Raw genomic sequence first — 17,566 nt, 5'->3', positions numbered from 1 at the left:
TCTTGTGTAGGCGTGGGTTTGTCTCCCTCTCGCTCTCTCTCCCTAAGATGTGTCCGGCATAGGCCAGGGTGCCACTCGAGGCCCAAACCAATTCTGGTTATCGCTTCTCGGCCTTTTGGCTAAGATCAAGTGTAGTATCTGTTCTTATCAGTTTAATATCTGATACGTCCCCTATCTGGGGACCATATATTAAATGGATTTTTAGAACAGGGAGATGGAAAAAGAGCTTGCTCTGTCCACTCCACGCATTGACCTGGTATTGCAGTACCTCCAGGAACGGTGCACCCCTTCTTAACCCAGTTTCCAAAAGCAGAACTCGATTCACCTGATTCATATTAGCCCGATTAGCGAATTGAAATGAATTTTTATCTAACACACTTTTTACTTGCTTTATTCATCCAAATAGCAAACTCATCACCACTCAACTTCACCAACTCTGCTATGTCCCGTGCAGTATCTTGTTGTCAGTCTAATCTAGATCATGTGTAATTGAATGGAATAGATCCCTTTTGGACAAAGTGGAGTCAGATGCTGCAGTGACCACAGGTGTGAGAGGATCTACAATTGGCATCTGGTGTTATCTCTCTGCTTCCACTCCAAATAAAGTTACCTGTTGTTACCTGAACGTCAAATACTAAGAATGGGCGGCCTATGAAAGAATTAGTACTTTCATTAAGTATACTAAACCGGCTAATTGGGAATAGACAAACTGTAAAAAGCCCTCTGAGAAAGCCCCTCTCTAACCTTTGTTAGTAAGCTTTTCTGTAGCCTGCCTGTTGATGTATTTTCGGTTTGAACAGTGCACAACATGAAGAGACGGAACACTGGCGGCTTGTCACAATGCCCCCCGATGACATCACAATAGCGCTGCTGCCTAGAAAACAAGCTGCGCAGAAGAAGTTGTTCTTTGGGTGGGAGGGTGGGCTAGTGGAAGGAGGGGGCAATCTCTTTTTTTCCCGGGTGGTAGGGGGATGACAGGAGAAGGGAAGCGGGTGGTGAGAAAGGTACAGAGGGCAGGGTTTGGGGGCTGGGAAGGAAAGGGAAAAGATTAGGGTTTGGGGATGATGAAAGGGCTTTCTACGGGTAAGGATGGCAAAGGGTGGCAGTGACGGAAAGTCAGGCAACCTGTCCTGTCCGTCTTTTTGTATCGTGAATTGGAAAGACTGCAAGGGGGAGGGGAGTTGCTTGCGCCCTAAAGGAGGAGTTATTCAGATTCATTGCAGTGGGCGGCGGCTGCAAAACGCACCATTCTTCTTGTTTTTGCTCTGCAAAGCAGCCTTTTCAAGGGTTGGCTTGGGTGACAAAATGTCTTGTGTAGGCGTGGGTTTGTCTCCCTCTCGCTCTCTCTCCCTAAGATGTGTCCGGCATAGGCCAGGGTGCCACTCGAGGCCCAAACCAATTCTGGTTATCGCTTCTCGGCCTTTTGGCTAAGATCAAGTGTAGTATCTGTTCTTATCAGTTTAATATCTGATACGTCCCCTATCTGGGGACCATATATTAAATGGATTTTTAGAACAGGGAGATGGAAAAAGAGCTTGCTCTGTCCACTCCACACATTGACCTGGTATTGCAGTACCTCCAGGAACGGTGCACCCCTTCTTAACCCAGTTTCCAAAAGCAGAACTCGATTCACCTGATTCATATTAGCCCGATTAGCGAATTGAAATGAATTTTTATCTAACACACTTTTTACTTGCTTTATTCATCCAAATAGCAAACTCATCACCACTCAACTTCACCAACTCTGCTATGTCCCGTGCAGTATCTTGTTGTCAGTCTAATCTAGATCATGTGTAATTGAATGGAATAGATCCCTTTTGGACAAAGTGGAGTCAGATGCTGCAGTGACCACAGGTGTGAGAGGATCTACAATTGGCATCTGGTGTTATCTCTCTGCTTCCACTCCAAATAAAGTTACCTGTTGTTACCTGAACGTCAAATACTAAGAATGGGCGGCCTATGAAAGAATTAGTACTTTCATTAAGTATACTAAACCGGCTAATTGGGAATAGACAAACTGTAAAAAGCCCTCTGAGAAAGCCCCTCTCTAACCTTTGTTAGTAAGCTTTTCTGTAGCCTGCCTGTTGATGTATTTTCGGTTTGAACAGTGCACAACATGAAGAGACGGAACACTGGCGGCTTGTCACAATGCCCCCCGATGACATCACAATAGCGCTGCTGCCTAGAAAACAAGCTGCGCAGAAGAAGTTGTTCTTTGGGTGGGAGGGTGGGCTAGTGGAAGGAGGGGGCAATCTCTTTTTTTCCCGGGTGGTAGGGGGATGACAGGAGAAGGGAAGCGGGTGGTGAGAAAGGTACAGAGGGCAGGGTTTGGGGGCTGGGAAGGAAAGGGAAAAGATTAGGGTTTGGGGATGATGAAAGGGCTTTCTACGGGTAAGGATGGCAAAGGGTGGCAGTGACGGAAAGTCAGGCAACCTGTCCTGTCCGTCTTTTTGTATCGTGAATTGGAAAGACTGCAAGGGGGAGGGGAGTTGCTTGCGCCCTAAAGGAGGAGTTATTCAGATTCATTGCAGTGGGCGGCGGCTGCAAAACGCACCATTCTTCTTGTTTTTGCTCTGCAAAGCAGCCTTTTCAAGGGTTGGCTTGGGTGACAAAATGTCTTGTGTAGGCGTGGGTTTGTCTCCCTCTCGCTCTCTCTCCCTAAGATGTGTCCGGCATAGGCCAGGGTGCCACTCGAGGCCCAAACCAATTCTGGTTATCGCTTCTCGGCCTTTTGGCTAAGATCAAGTGTAGTATCTGTTCTTATCAGTTTAATATCTGATACGTCCCCTATCTGGGGACCATATATTAAATGGATTTTTAGAACAGGGAGATGGAAAAAGAGCTTGCTCTGTCCACTCCACGCATTGACCTGGTATTGCAGTACCTCCAGGAACGGTGCACCCCTTCTTAACCCAGTTTCCAAAAGCAGAACTCGATTCACCTGATTCATATTAGCCCGATTAGCGAATTGAAATGAATTTTTATCTAACACACTTTTTACTTGCTTTATTCATCCAAATAGCAAACTCATCACCACTCAACTTCACCAACTCTGCTATGTCCCGTGCAGTATCTTGTTGTCAGTCTAATCTAGATCATGTGTAATTGAATGGAATAGATCCCTTTTGGACAAAGTGGAGTCAGATGCTGCAGTGACCACAGGTGTGAGAGGATCTACAATTGGCATCTGGTGTTATCTCTCTGCTTCCACTCCAAATAAAGTTACCTGTTGTTACCTGAACGTCAAATACTAAGAATGGGCGGCCTATGAAAGAATTAGTACTTTCATTAAGTATACTAAACCGGCTAATTGGGAATAGACAAACTGTAAAAAGCCCTCTGAGAAAGCCCCTCTCTAACCTTTGTTAGTAAGCTTTTCTGTAGCCTGCCTGTTGATGTATTTTCGGTTTGAACAGTGCACAACATGAAGAGACGGAACACTGGCGGCTTGTCACAATGCCCCCCGATGACATCACAATAGCGCTGCTGCCTAGAAAACAAGCTGCGCAGAAGAAGTTGTTCTTTGGGTGGAAGGGTGGGCTAGTGGAAGGAGGGGGCAATCTCTTTTTTTCCCGGGTGGTAGGGGGATGACAGGAGAAGGGAAGCGGGTGGTGAGAAAGGTACAGAGGGCAGGGTTTGGGGGCTGGGAAGGAAAGGGAAAAGATTAGGGTTTGGGGATGATGAAAGGGCTTTCTACGGGTAAGGATGGCAAAGGGTGGCAGTGACGGAAAGTCAGGCAACCTGTCCTGTCCGTCTTTTTGTATCGTGAATTGGAAAGACTGCAAGGGGGAGGGGAGTTGCTTGCGCCCTAAAGGAGGAGTTATTCAGATTCATTGCAGTGGGCGGCGGCTGCAAAACGCACCATTCTTCTTGTTTTTGCTCTGCAAAGCAGCCTTTTCAAGGGTTGGCTTGGGTGACAAAATGTCTTGTGTAGGCGTGGGTTTGTCTCCCTCTCGCTCTCTCTCCCTAAGATGTGTCCGGCATAGGCCAGGGTGCCACTCGAGGCCCAAACCAATTCTGGTTATCGCTTCTCGGCCTTTTGGCTAAGATCAAGTGTAGTTTGGGAGGGTACTACCTTGGTTGGTGCTGAAAGGTGCCAGGGTATTGCACAACTGCTGGCCTTGGGGGAGTGTGCATCGTAGGATGTCATAGCCCCCTTGTGACGGACGGTTACCTGGGCAACGAGAGGCGGTCACTTTTTTATTTTCAAACTCATCCTTCAAAAAAAAAAAAAAAAATCTGTTCTTATCAGTTTAATATCTGATACGTCCCCTATCTGGGGACCATATATTAAATGGATTTTTAGAACAGGGAGATGGAAAAAGAGCTTGCTCTGTCCACTCCACGCATTGACCTGGTATTGCAGTACCTCCAGGAACGGTGCACCCCTTCTTAACCCAGTTTCCAAAAGCAGAACTCGATTCACCTGATTCATATTAGCCCGATTAGCGAATTGAAATGAATTTTTATCTAACACACTTTTTACTTGCTTTATTCATCCAAATAGCAAACTCATCACCACTCAACTTCACCAACTCTGCTATGTCCCGTGCAGTATCTTGTTGTCAGTCTAATCTAGATCATGTGTAATTGAATGGAATAGATCCCTTTTGGACAAAGTGGAGTCAGATGCTGCAGTGACCACAGGTGTGAGAGGATCTACAATTGGCATCTGGTGTTATCTCTCTGCTTCCACTCCAAATAAAGTTACCTGTTGTTACCTGAACGTCAAATACTAAGAATGGGCGGCCTATGAAAGAATTAGTACTTTCATTAAGTATACTAAACCGGCTAATTGGGAATAGACAAACTGTAAAAAGCCCTCTGAGAAAGCCCCTCTCTAACCTTTGTTAGTAAGCTTTTCTGTAGCCTGCCTGTTGATGTATTTTCGGTTTGAACAGTGCACAACATGAAGAGACGGAACACTGGCGGCTTGTCACAATGCCCCCCGATGACATCACAATAGCGCTGCTGCCTAGAAAACAAGCTGCGCAGAAGAAGTTGTTCTTTGGGTGGGAGGGTGGGCTAGTGGAAGGAGGGGGCAATCTCTTTTTTTCCCGGGTGGTAGGGGGATGACAGGAGAAGGGAAGCGGGTGGTGAGAAAGGTACAGAGGGCAGGGTTTGGGGGCTGGGAAGGAAAGGGAAAAGATTAGGGTTTGGGGATGATGAAAGGGCTTTCTACGGGTAAGGATGGCAAAGGGTGGCAGTGACGGAAAGTCAGGCAACCTGTCCTGTCCGTCTTTTTGTATCGTGAATTGGAAAGACTGCAAGGGGGAGGGGAGTTGCTTGCGCCCTAAAGGAGGAGTTATTCAGATTCATTGCAGTGGGCGGCGGCTGCAAAACGCACCATTCTTCTTGTTTTTGCTCTGCAAAGCAGCCTTTTCAAGGGTTGGCTTGGGTGACAAAATGTCTTGTGTAGGCGTGGGTTTGTCTCCCTCTCGCTCTCTCTCCCTAAGATGTGTCCGGCATAGGCCAGGGTGCCACTCGAGGCCCAAACCAATTCTGGTTATCGCTTCTCGGCCTTTTGGCTAAGATCAAGTGTAGTATCTGTTCTTATCAGTTTAATATCTGATACGTCCCCTATCTGGGGACCATATATTAAATGGATTTTTAGAACAGGGAGATGGAAAAAGAGCTTGCTCTGTCCACTCCACGCATTGACCTGGTATTGCAGTACCTCCAGGAACGGTGCACCCCTTCTTAACCCAGTTTCCAAAAGCAGAACTCGATTCACCTGATTCATATTAGCCCGATTAGCGAATTGAAATGAATTTTTATCTAACACACTTTTTACTTGCTTTATTCATCCAAATAGCAAACTCATCACCACTCAACTTCACCAACTCTGCAATGTCCCGTGCAGTATCTTGTTGTCAGTCTAATCTAGATCATGTGTAATTGAATGGAATAGATCCCTTTTGGACAAAGTGGAGTCAGATGCTGCAGTGACCACAGGTGTGAGAGGATCTACAATTGGCATCTGGTGTTATCTCTCTGCTTCCACTCCAAATAAAGTTACCTGTTGTTACCTGAACGTCAAATACTAAGAATGGGCGGCCTATGAAAGAATTAGTACTTTCATTAAGTATACTAAACCGGCTAATTGGGAATAGACAAACTGTAAAAAGCCCTCTGAGAAAGCCCCTCTCTAACCTTTGTTAGTAAGCTTTTCTGTAGCCTGCCTGTTGATGTATTTTCGGTTTGAACAGTGCACAACATGAAGAGACGGAACACTGGCGGCTTGTCACAATGCCCCCCGATGACATCACAATAGCGCTGCTGCCTAGAAAACAAGCTGCGCAGAAGAAGTTGTTCTTTGGGTGGGAGGGTGGGCTAGTGGAAGGAGGGGGCAATCTCTTTTTTTCCCGGGTGGTAGGGGGATGACAGGAGAAGGGAAGCGGGTGGTGAGAAAGGTACAGAGGGCAGGGTTTGGGGGCTGGGAAGGAAAGGGAAAAGATTAGGGTTTGGGGATGATGAAAGGGCTTTCTACGGGTAAGGATGGCAAAGGGTGGCAGTGACGGAAAGTCAGGCAACCTGTCCTGTCCGTCTTTTTGTATCGTGAATTGGAAAGACTGCAAGGGGGAGGGGAGTTGCTTGCGCCCTAAAGGAGGAGTTATTCAGATTCATTGCAGTGGGCGGCGGCTGCAAAACGCACCATTCTTCTTGTTTTTGCTCTGCAAAGCAGCCTTTTCAAGGGTTGGCTTGGGTGACAAAATGTCTTGTGTAGGCGTGGGTTTGTCTCCCTCTCGCTCTCTCTCCCTAAGATGTGTCCGGCATAGGCCAGGGTGCCACTCGAGGCCCAAACCAATTCTGGTTATCGCTTCTCGGCCTTTTGGCTAAGATCAAGTGTAGTATCTGTTCTTATCAGTTTAATATCTGATACGTCCCCTATCTGGGGACCATATATTAAATGGATTTTTAGAACAGGGAGATGGAAAAAGAGCTTGCTCTGTCCACTCCACGCATTGACCTGGTATTGCAGTACCTCCAGGAACGGTGCACCCCTTCTTAACCCAGTTTCCAAAAGCAGAACTCGATTCACCTGATTCATATTAGCCCGATTAGCGAATTGAAATGAATTTTTATCTAACACACTTTTTACTTGCTTTATTCATCCAAATAGCAAACTCATCACCACTCAACTTCACCAACTCTGCTATGTCCCGTGCAGTATCTTGTTGTCAGTCTAATCTAGATCATGTGTAATTGAATGGAATAGATCCCTTTTGGACAAAGTGGAGTCAGATGCTGCAGTGACCACAGGTGTGAGAGGATCTACAATTGGCATCTGGTGTTATCTCTCTGCTTCCACTCCAAATAAAGTTACCTGTTGTTACCTGAACGTCAAATACTAAGAATGGGCGGCCTATGAAAGAATTAGTACTTTCATTAAGTATACTAAACCGGCTAATTGGGAATAGACAAACTGTAAAAAGCCCTCTGAGAAAGCCCCTCTCTAACCTTTGTTAGTAAGCTTTTCTGTAGCCTGCCTGTTGATGTATTTTCGGTTTGAACAGTGCACAACATGAAGAGACGGAACACTGGCGGCTTGTCACAATGCCCCCCGATGACATCACAATAGCGCTGCTGCCTAGAAAACAAGCTGCGCAGAAGAAGTTGTTCTTTGGGTGGGAGGGTGGGCTAGTGGAAGGAGGGGGCAATCTCTTTTTTTCCCGGGTGGTAGGGGGATGACAGGAGAAGGGAAGCGGGTGGTGAGAAAGGTACAGAGGGCAGGGTTTGGGGGCTGGGAAGGAAAGGGAAAAGATTAGGGTTTGGGGATGATGAAAGGGCTTTCTACGGGTAAGGATGGCAAAGGGTGGCAGTGACGGAAAGTCAGGCAACCTGTCCTGTCCGTCTTTTTGTATCATGAATTGGAAAGACTGCAAGGGGGAGGGGAGTTGCTTGCGCCCTAAAGGAGGAGTTATTCAGATTCATTGCAGTGGGCGGCGGCTGCAAAACGCACCATTCTTCTTGTTTTTGCTCTGCAAAGCAGCCTTTTCAAGGGTTGGCTTGGGTGACAAAATGTCTTGTGTAGGCGTGGGTTTGTCTCCCTCTCGCTCTCTCTCCCTAAGATGTGTCCGGCATAGGCCAGGGTGCCACTCGAGGCCCAAACCAATTCTGGTTATCGCTTCTCGGCCTTTTGGCTAAGATCAAGTGTAGTATCTGTTCTTATCAGTTTAATATCTGATACGTCCCCTATCTGGGGACCATATATTAAATGGATTTTTAGAACAGGGAGATGGAAAAAGAGCTTGCTCTGTCCACTCCACGCATTGACCTGGTATTGCAGTACCTCCAGGAACGGTGCACCCCTTCTTAACCCAGTTTCCAAAAGCAGAACTCGATTCACCTGATTCATATTAGCCCGATTAGCGAATTGAAATGAATTTTTATCTAACACACTTTTTACTTGCTTTATTCATCCAAATAGCAAACTCATCACCACTCAACTTCACCAACTCTGCTATGTCCCGTGCAGTATCTTGTTGTCAGTCTAATCTAGATCATGTGTAATTGAATGGAATAGATCCCTTTTGGACAAAGTGGAGTCAGATGCTGCAGTGACCACAGGTGTGAGAGGATCTACAATTGGCATCTGGTGTTATCTCTCTGCTTCCACTCCAAATAAAGTTACCTGTTGTTACCTGAACGTCAAATACTAAGAATGGGCGGCCTATGAAAGAATTAGTACTTTCATTAAGTATACTAAACCGGCTAATTGGGAATAGACAAACTGTAAAAAGCCCTCTGAGAAAGCCCCTCTCTAACCTTTGTTAGTAAGCTTTTCTGTAGCCTGCCTGTTGATGTATTTTCGGTTTGAACAGTGCACAACATGAAGAGACGGAACACTGGCGGCTTGTCACAATGCCCCCCGATGACATCACAATAGCGCTGCTGCCTAGAAAACAAGCTGCGCAGAAGAAGTTGTTCTTTGGGTGGGAGGGTGGGCTAGTGGAAGGAGGGGGCAATCTCTTTTTTTCCCGGGTGGTAGGGGGATGACAGGAGAAGGGAAGCGGGTGGTGAGAAAGGTACAGAGGGCAGGGTTTGGGGGCTGGGAAGGAAAGGGAAAAGATTAGGGTTTGGGGATGATGAAAGGGCTTTCTACGGGTAAGGATGGCAAAGGGTGGCAGTGACGGAAAGTCAGGCAACCTGTCCTGTCCGTCTTTTTGTATCGTGAATTGGAAAGACTGCAAGGGGGAGGGGAGTTGCTTGCGCCCTAAAGGAGGAGTTATTCAGATTCATTGCAGTGGGCGGCGGCTGCAAAACGCACCATTCTTCTTGTTTTTGCTCTGCAAAGCAGCCTTTTCAAGGGTTGGCTTGGGTGACAAAATGTCTTGTGTAGGCGTGGGTTTGTCTCCCTCTCGCTCTCTCTCCCTAAGATGTGTCCGGCATAGGCCAGGGTGCCACTCGAGGCCCAAACCAATTCTGGTTATCGCTTCTCGGCCTTTTGGCTAAGATCAAGTGTAGTATCTGTTCTTATCAGTTTAATATCTGATACGTCCCCTATCTGGGGACCATATATTAAATGGATTTTTAGAACAGGGAGATGGAAAAAGAGCTTGCTCTGTCCACTCCACGCATTGACCTGGTATTGCAGTACCTCCAGGAACGGTGCACCCCTTCTTAACCCAGTTTCCAAAAGCAGAACTCGATTCACCTGATTCATATTAGCCCGATTAGCGAATTGAAATGAATTTTTATCTAACACACTTTTTACTTGCTTTATTCATCCAAATAGCAAACTCATCACCACTCAACTTCACCAACTCTGCTATGTCCCGTGCAGTATCTTGTTGTCAGTCTAATCTAGATCATGTGTAATTGAATGGAATAGATCCCTTTTGGACAAAGTGGAGTCAGATGCTGCAGTGACCACAGGTGTGAGAGGATCTACAATTGGCATCTGGTGTTATCTCTCTGCTTCCACTCCAAATAAAGTTACCTGTTGTTACCTGAACGTCAAATACTAAGAATGGGCGGCCTATGAAAGAATTAGTACTTTCATTAAGTATACTAAACCGGCTAATTGGGAATAGACAAACTGTAAAAAGCCCTCTGAGAAAGCCCCTCTCTAACCTTTGTTAGTAAGCTTTTCTGTAGCCTGCCTGTTGATGTATTTTCGGTTTGAACAGTGCACAACATGAAGAGACGGAACACTGGCGGCTTGTCACAATGCCCCCCGATGACATCACAATAGCGCTGCTGCCTAGAAAACAAGCTGCGCAGAAGAAGTTGTTCTTTGGGTGGGAGGGTGGGCTAGTGGAAGGAGGGGGCAATCTCTTTTTTTCCCGGGTGGTAGGGGGATGACAGGAGAAGGGAAGCGGGTGGTGAGAAAGGTACAGAGGGCAGGGTTTGGGGGCTGGGAAGGAAAGGGAAAAGATTAGGGTTTGGGGATGATGAAAGGGCTTTCTACGGGTAAGGATGGCAAAGGGTGGCAGTGACGGAAAGTCAGGCAACCTGTCCTGTCCGTCTTTTTGTATCGTGAATTGGAAAGACTGCAAGGGGGAGGGGAGTTGCTTGCGCCCTAAAGGAGGAGTTATTCAGATTCATTGCAGTGGGCGGCGGCTGCAAAACGCACCATTCTTCTTGTTTTTGCTCTGCAAAGCAGCCTTTTCAAGGGTTGGCTTGGGTGACAAAATGTCTTGTGTAGGCGTGGGTTTGTCTCCCTCTCGCTCTCTCTCCCTAAGATGTGTCCGGCATAGGCCAGGGTGCCACTCGAGGCCCAAACCAATTCTGGTTATCGCTTCTCGGCCTTTTGGCTAAGATCAAGTGTAGTATCTGTTCTTATCAGTTTAATATCTGATACGTCCCCTATCTGGGGACCATATATTAAATGGATTTTTAGAACAGGGAGATGGAAAAAGAGCTTGCTCTGTCCACTCCACGCATTGACCTGGTATTGCAGTACCTCCAGGAACGGTGCACCCCTTCTTAACCCAGTTTCCAAAAGCAGAACTCGATTCACCTGATTCATATTAGCCCGATTAGCGAATTGAAATGAATTTTTATCTAACACACTTTTTACTTGCTTTATTCATCCAAATAGCAAACTCATCACCACTCAACTTCACCAACTCTGCTATGTCCCGTGCAGTATCTTGTTGTCAGTCTAATCTAGATCATGTGTAATTGAATGGAATAGATCCCTTTTGGACAAAGTGGAGTCAGATGCTGCAGTGACCACAGGTGTGAGAGGATCTACAATTGGCATCTGGTGTTATCTCTCTGCTTCCACTCCAAATAAAGTTACCTGTTGTTACCTGAACGTCAAATACTAAGAATGGGCGGCCTATGAAAGAATTAGTACTTTCATTAAGTATACTAAACCGGCTAATTGGGAATAGACAAACTGTAAAAAGCCCTCTGAGAAAGCCCCTCTCTAACCTTTGTTAGTAAGCTTTTCTGTAGCCTGCCTGTTGATGTATTTTCGGTTTGAACAGTGCACAACATGAAGAGACGGAACACTGGCGGCTTGTCACAATGCCCCCCGATGACATCACAATAGCGCTGCTGCCTAGAAAACAAGCTGCGCAGAAGAAGTTGTTCTTTGGGTGGGAGGGTGGGCTAGTGGAAGGAGGGGGCAATCTCTTTTTTTCCCGGGTGGTAGGGGGATGACAGGAGAAGGGAAGCGGGTGGTGAGAAAGGTACAGAGGGCAGGGTTTGGGGGCTGGGAAGGAAAGGGAAAAGATTAGGGTTTGGGGATGATGAAAGGGCTTTCTACGGGTAAGGATGGCAAAGGGTGGCAGTGACGGAAAGTCAGGCAACCTGTCCTGTCCGTCTTTTTGTATCGTGAATTGGAAAGACTGCAAGGGGGAGGGGAGTTGCTTGCGCCCTAAAGGAGGAGTTATTCAGATTCATTGCAGTGGGCGGCGGCTGCAAAACGCACCATTCTTCTTGTTTTTGCTCTGCAAAGCAGCCTTTTCAAGGGTTGGCTTGGGTGACAAAATGTCTTGTGTAGGCGTGGGTTTGTCTCCCTCTCGCTCTCTCTCCCTAAGATGTGTCCGGCATAGGCCAGGGTGCCACTCGAGGCCCAAACCAATTCTGGTTATCGCTTCTCGGCCTTTTGGCTAAGATCAAGTGTAGTATCTGTTCTTATCAGTTTAATATCTGATACGTCCCCTATCTGGGGACCATATATTAAATGGATTTTTAGAACAGGGAGATGGAAAAAGAGCTTGCTCTGTCCACTCCACGCATTGACCTGGTATTGCAGTACCTCCAGGAACGGTGCACCCCTTCTTAACCCAGTTTCCAAAAGCAGAACTCGATTCACCTGATTCATATTAGCCCGATTAGCGAATTGAAATGAATTTTTATCTAACACACTTTTTACTTGCTTTATTCATCCAAATAGCAAACTCATCACCACTCAACTTCACCAACTCTGCTATGTCCCGTGCAGTATCTTGTTGTCAGTCTAATCTAGATCATGTGTAATTGAATGGAATAGATCCCTTTTGGACAAAGTGGAGTCAGATGCTGCAGTGACCACAGGTGTGAGAGGATCTACAATTGGCATCTGGTGTTATCTCTCTGCTTCCACTCCAAATAAAGTTACCTGTTGTTACCTGAACGTCAAATACTAAGAATGGGCGGCCTATGAAAGAATTAGTACTTTCATTAAGTATACTAAACCGGCTAATTGGGAATAGACAAACTGTAAAAAGCCCTCTGAGAAAGCCCCTCTCTAACCTTTGTTAGTAAGCTTTTCTGTAGCCTGCCTGTTGATGTATTTTCGGTTTGAACAGTGCACAACATGAAGAGACGGAACACTGGCGGCTTGTCACAATGCCCCCCGATGACATCACAATAGCGCTGCTGCCTAGAAAACAAGCTGCGCAGAAGAAGTTGTTCTTTGGGTGGGAGGGTGGGCTAGTGGAAGGAGGGGGCAATCTCTTTTTTTCCCGGGTGGTAGGGGGATGACAGGAGAAGGGAAGCGGGTGGTGAGAAAGGTACAGAGGGCAGGGTTTGGGGGCTGGGAAGGAAAGGGAAAAGATTAGGGTTTGGGGATGATGAAAGGGCTTTCTATGGGTAAGGATGGCAAAGGGTGGCAGTGACGGAAAGTCAGGCAACCTGTCCTGTCCGTCTTTTTGTATCGTGAATTGGAAAGACTGCAAGGGGGAGGGGAGTTGCTTGCGCCCTAAAGGAGGAGTTATTCAGATTCATTGCAGTGGGCGGCGGCTGCAAAACGCACCATTCTTCTTGTTTTTGCTCTGCAAAGCAGCCTTTTCAAGGGTTGGCTTGGGTGACAAAATGTCTTGTGTAGGCGTGGGTTTGTCTCCCTCTCGCTCTCTCTCCCTAAGATGTGTCCGGCATAGGCCAGGGTGCCACTCGAGGCCCAAACCAATTCTGGTTATCGCTTCTCGGCCTTTTGGCTAAGATCAAGTGTAGTATCTGTTCTTATCAGTTTAATATCTGATACGTCCCCTATCTGGGGACCATATATTAAATGGATTTTTAGAACAGGGAGATGGAAAAAGAGCTTGCTCTGTCCACTCCACGCATTGACCTGGTATTGCAGTACCTCCAGGAACGGTGCACCCCTTCTTAACCCAGTTTCCAAAAGCAGAACTCGATTCACCTGATTCATATTAGCCCGATTAGCGAATTGAAATGAATTTTTATCTAACACACTTTTTACTTGCTTTATTCATCCAAATAGCAAACTCATCACCACTCAACTTCACCAACTCTGCTATGTCCCGTGCAGTATCTTGTTGTCAGTCTAATCTAGATCATGTGTAATTGAATGGAATAGATCCCTTTTGGACAAAGTGGAGTCAGATGCTGCAGTGACCACAGGTGTGAGAGGATCTACAATTGGCATCTGGTGTTATCTCTCTGCTTCCACTCCAAATAAAGTTACCTGTTGTTACCTGAACGTCAAATACTAAGAATGGGCGGCCTATGAAAGAATTAGTACTTTCATTAAGTATACTAAACCGGCTAATTGGGAATAGACAAACTGTAAAAAGCCCTCTGAGAAAGCCCCTCTCTAACCTTTGTTAGTAAGCTTTTCTGTAGCCTGCCTGTTGATGTATTTTCGGTTTGAACAGTGCACAACATGAAGAGACGGAACACTGGCGGCTTGTCACAATGCCCCCCGATGACATCACAATAGCGCTGCTGCCTAGAAAACAAGCTGCGCAGAAGAAGTTGTTCTTTGGGTGGGAGGGTGGGCTAGTGGAAGGAGGGGGCAATCTCTTTTTTTCCCGGGTGGTAGGGGGATGACAGGAGAAGGGAAGCGGGTGGTGAGAAAGGTACAGAGGGCAGGGTTTGGGGGCTGGGAAGGAAAGGGAAAAGATTAGGGTTTGGGGATGATGAAAGGGCTTTCTACGGGTAAGGATGGCAAAGGGTGGCAGTGACGGAAAGTCAGGCAACCTGTCCTGTCCGTCTTTTTGTATCGTGAATTGGAAAGACTGCAAGGGGGAGGGGAGTTGCTTGCGCCCTAAAGGAGGAGTTATTCAGATTCATTGCAGTGGGCGGCGGCTGCAAAACGCACCATTCTTCTTGTTTTTGCTCTGCAAAGCAGCCTTTTCAAGGGTTGGCTTGGGTGACAAAATGTCTTGTGTAGGCGTGGGTTTGTCTCCCTCTCGCTCTCTCTCCCTAAGATGTGTCCGGCATAGGCCAGGGTGCCACTCGAGGCCCAAACCAATTCTGGTTATCGCTTCTCGGCCTTTTGGCTAAGATCAAGTGTAGTATCTGTTCTTATCAGTTTAATATCTGATACGTCCCCTATCTGGGGACCATATATTAAATGGATTTTTAGAACAGGGAGATGGAAAAAGAGCTTGCTCTGTCCACTCCACGCATTGACCTGGTATTGCAGTACCTCCAGGAACGGTGCACCCCTTCTTAACCCAGTTTCCAAAAGCAGAACTCGATTCACCTGATTCATATTAGCCCGATTAGCGAATTGAAATGAATTTTTATCTAACACACTTTTTACTTGCTTTATTCATCCAAATAGCAAACTCATCACCACTCAACTTCACCAACTCTGCTATGTCCCGTGCAGTATCTTGTTGTCAGTCTAATCTAGATCATGTGTAATTGAATGGAATAGATCCCTTTTGGACAAAGTGGAGTCAGATGCTGCAGTGACCACAGGTGTGAGAGGATCTACAATTGGCATCTGGTGTTATCTCTCTGCTTCCACTCCAAATAAAGTTACCTGTTGTTACCTGAACGTCAAATACTAAGAATGGGCGGCCTATGAAAGAATTAGTACTTTCATTAAGTATACTAAACCGGCTAATTGGGAATAGACAAACTGTAAAAAGCCCTCTGAGAAAGCCCCTCTCTAACCTTTGTTAGTAAGCTTTTCTGTAGCCTGCCTGTTGATGTATTTTCGGTTTGAACAGTGCACAACATGAAGAGACGGAACACTGGCGGCTTGTCACAATGCCCCCCGATGACATCACAATAGCGCTGCTGCCTAGAAAACAAGCTGCGCAGAAGAAGTTGTTCTTTGGGTGGGAGGGTGGGCTAGTGGAAGGAGGGGGCAATCTCTTTTTTTCCCGGGTGGTAGGGGGATGACAGGAGAAGGGAAGCGGGTGGTGAGAAAGGTACAGAGGGCAGGGTTTGGGGGCTGGGAAGGAAAGGGAAAAGATTAGGGTTTGGGGATGATGAAAGGGCTTTCTACGGGTAAGGATGGCAAAGGGTGGCAGTGACGGAAAGTCAGGCAACCTGTCCTGTCCGTCTTTTTGTATCGTGAATTGGAAAGACTGCAAGGGGGAGGGGAGTTGCTTGCGCCCTAAAGGAGGAGTTATTCAGATTCATTGCAGTGGGCGGCGGCTGCAAAACGCACCATTCTTCTTGTTTTTGCTCTGCAAAGCAGCCTTTTCAAGGGTTGGCTTGGGTGACAAAATGTCTTGTGTAGGCGTGGGTTTGTCTCCCTCTCGCTCTCTCTCCCTAAGATGTGTCCGGCATAGGCCAGGGTGCCACTCGAGGCCCAAACCAATTCTGGTTATCGCTTCTCGGCCTTTTGGCTAAGATCAAGTGTAGTATCTGTTCTTATCAGTTTAATATCTGATACGTCCCCTATCTGGGGACCATATATTAAATGGATTTTTAGAACAGGGAGATGGAAAAAGAGCTTGCTCTGTCCACTCCACGCATTGACCTGGTATTGCAGTACCTCCAGGAACGGTGCACCCCTTCTTAACCCAGTTTCCAAAAGCAGAACTCGATTCACCTGATTCATATTAGCCCGATTAGCGAATTGAAATGAATTTTTATCTAACACACTTTTTACTTGCTTTATTCATCCAAATAGCAAACTCATCACCACTCAACTTCACCAACTCTGCTATGTCCCGTGCAGTATCTTGTTGTCAGTCTAATCTAGATCATGTGTAATTGAATGGAATAGATCCCTTTTGGACAAAGTGGAGTCAGATGCTGCAGTGACCACAGGTGTGAGAGGATCTACAATTGGCATCTGGTGTTATCTCTCTGCTTCCACTCCAAATAAAGTTACCTGTTGTTACCTGAACGTCAAATACTAAGAATGGGCGGCCTATGAAAGAATTAGTACTTTCATTAAGTATACTAAACCGGCTAATTGGGAATAGACAAACTGTAAAAAGCCCTCTGAGAAAGCCCCTCTCTAACCTTTGTTAGTAAGCTTTTCTGTAGCCTGCCTGTTGATGTATTTTCGGTTTGAACAGTGCACAACATGAAGAGACGGAACACTGGCGGCTTGTCACAATGCCCCCCGATGACATCACAATAGCGCTGCTGCCTAGAAAACAAGCTGCGCAGAAGAAGTTGTTCTTTGGGTGGGAGGGTGGGCTAGTGGAAGGAGGGGGCAATCTCTTTTTTTCCCGGGTGGTAGGGGGATGACAGGAGAAGGGAAGCGGGTGGTGAGAAAGGTACAGAGGGCAGGGTTTGGGGGCTGGGAAGGAAAGGGAAAAGATTAGGGTTTGGGGATGATGAAAGGGCTTTCTACGGGTAAGGATGGCAAAGGGTGGCAGTGACGGAAAGTCAGGCAACCTGTCCTGTCCGTCTTTTTGTATCGTGAATTGGAAAGACTGCAAGGGGGAGGGGAGTTGCTTGCGCCCTAAAGGAGGAGTTATTCAGATTCATTGCAGTGGGCGGCGGCTGCAAAACGCACCATTCTTCTTGTTTTTGCTCTGCAAAGCAGCCTTTTCAAGGGTTGGCTTGGGTGACAAAATGTCTTGTGTAGGCGTGGGTTTGTCTCCCTCTCGCTCTCTCTCCCTAAGATGTGTCCGGCATAGGCCAGGGTGCCACTCGAGGCCCAAACCAATTCTGGTTATCGCTTCTCGGCCTTTTGGCTAAGATCAAGTGTAGTATCTGTTCTTATCAGTTTAATATCTGATACGTCCCCTATCTGGGGACCATATATTAAATGGATTTTTAGAACAGGGAGATGGAAAAAGAGCTTGCTCTGTCCACTCCACGCATTGACCTGGTATTGCAGTACCTCCAGGAACGGTGCACCCCTTCTTAACCCAGTTTCCAAAAGCAGAACTCGATTCACCTGATTCATATTAGCCCGATTAGCGAATTGAAATGAATTTTTATCTAACACACTTTTTAC

At 46.7% G+C, this 17,566-nt stretch overlaps 14 non-coding genes across 14 annotated transcripts; all 14 read left to right on the top strand.

The window, feature by feature from the left end:
- The first annotated feature begins 99 nt into the window (after positions 1-99).
- Positions 100-290, top strand: LOC142289182 (U2 spliceosomal RNA). The gene has a single exon (XR_012749715.1). It is a non-coding gene; the product is annotated as a U2 spliceosomal RNA (small nuclear RNA).
- Positions 291-1,407: 1,117 nt separating this feature from the next.
- LOC142289183 (U2 spliceosomal RNA) lies at positions 1,408-1,598 on the top strand. Its single transcript, XR_012749716.1, has one exon. It is a non-coding gene; the product is annotated as a U2 spliceosomal RNA (small nuclear RNA).
- Positions 1,599-2,715: 1,117 nt separating this feature from the next.
- LOC142289181 (U2 spliceosomal RNA) lies at positions 2,716-2,906 on the top strand. Its single transcript, XR_012749714.1, has one exon. It is a non-coding gene; the product is annotated as a U2 spliceosomal RNA (small nuclear RNA).
- A 1,294-nt stretch (positions 2,907-4,200) lies between these two features.
- LOC142289187 (U2 spliceosomal RNA) lies at positions 4,201-4,391 on the top strand. Its single transcript, XR_012749720.1, has one exon. It is a non-coding gene; the product is annotated as a U2 spliceosomal RNA (small nuclear RNA).
- A 1,117-nt stretch (positions 4,392-5,508) lies between these two features.
- On the top strand, positions 5,509-5,699 carry LOC142289180 (U2 spliceosomal RNA). The gene has a single exon (XR_012749713.1). It is a non-coding gene; the product is annotated as a U2 spliceosomal RNA (small nuclear RNA).
- Positions 5,700-6,816: 1,117 nt separating this feature from the next.
- Positions 6,817-7,007, top strand: LOC142289179 (U2 spliceosomal RNA). Its single transcript, XR_012749712.1, has one exon. It is a non-coding gene; the product is annotated as a U2 spliceosomal RNA (small nuclear RNA).
- A 1,117-nt stretch (positions 7,008-8,124) lies between these two features.
- LOC142289177 (U2 spliceosomal RNA) lies at positions 8,125-8,315 on the top strand. Its single transcript, XR_012749710.1, has one exon. It is a non-coding gene; the product is annotated as a U2 spliceosomal RNA (small nuclear RNA).
- Positions 8,316-9,432: 1,117 nt separating this feature from the next.
- LOC142289176 (U2 spliceosomal RNA) lies at positions 9,433-9,623 on the top strand. Its single transcript, XR_012749709.1, has one exon. It is a non-coding gene; the product is annotated as a U2 spliceosomal RNA (small nuclear RNA).
- Positions 9,624-10,740: 1,117 nt separating this feature from the next.
- Positions 10,741-10,931, top strand: LOC142289175 (U2 spliceosomal RNA). The gene has a single exon (XR_012749708.1). It is a non-coding gene; the product is annotated as a U2 spliceosomal RNA (small nuclear RNA).
- Positions 10,932-12,048: 1,117 nt separating this feature from the next.
- Positions 12,049-12,239, top strand: LOC142289174 (U2 spliceosomal RNA). Its single transcript, XR_012749707.1, has one exon. It is a non-coding gene; the product is annotated as a U2 spliceosomal RNA (small nuclear RNA).
- Positions 12,240-13,356: 1,117 nt separating this feature from the next.
- Positions 13,357-13,547, top strand: LOC142289173 (U2 spliceosomal RNA). The gene has a single exon (XR_012749706.1). It is a non-coding gene; the product is annotated as a U2 spliceosomal RNA (small nuclear RNA).
- A 1,117-nt stretch (positions 13,548-14,664) lies between these two features.
- On the top strand, positions 14,665-14,855 carry LOC142289172 (U2 spliceosomal RNA). Its single transcript, XR_012749705.1, has one exon. It is a non-coding gene; the product is annotated as a U2 spliceosomal RNA (small nuclear RNA).
- Positions 14,856-15,972: 1,117 nt separating this feature from the next.
- LOC142289171 (U2 spliceosomal RNA) lies at positions 15,973-16,163 on the top strand. Its single transcript, XR_012749704.1, has one exon. It is a non-coding gene; the product is annotated as a U2 spliceosomal RNA (small nuclear RNA).
- Positions 16,164-17,280: 1,117 nt separating this feature from the next.
- Positions 17,281-17,471, top strand: LOC142289170 (U2 spliceosomal RNA). The gene has a single exon (XR_012749703.1). It is a non-coding gene; the product is annotated as a U2 spliceosomal RNA (small nuclear RNA).
- Positions 17,472-17,566: the final 95 nt, after the last annotated feature.

Source organism: Anomaloglossus baeobatrachus, unplaced genomic scaffold, assembly GCF_048569485.1.
Source record: "Anomaloglossus baeobatrachus isolate aAnoBae1 unplaced genomic scaffold, aAnoBae1.hap1 Scaffold_906, whole genome shotgun sequence".
In the NCBI taxonomy this organism is placed as follows: Eukaryota; Metazoa; Chordata; class Amphibia; order Anura; family Aromobatidae; genus Anomaloglossus; species Anomaloglossus baeobatrachus.
Note: the sequence above shows the minus strand (reverse complement) of the source record. Positions and strands in the feature narration are given on the sequence as shown.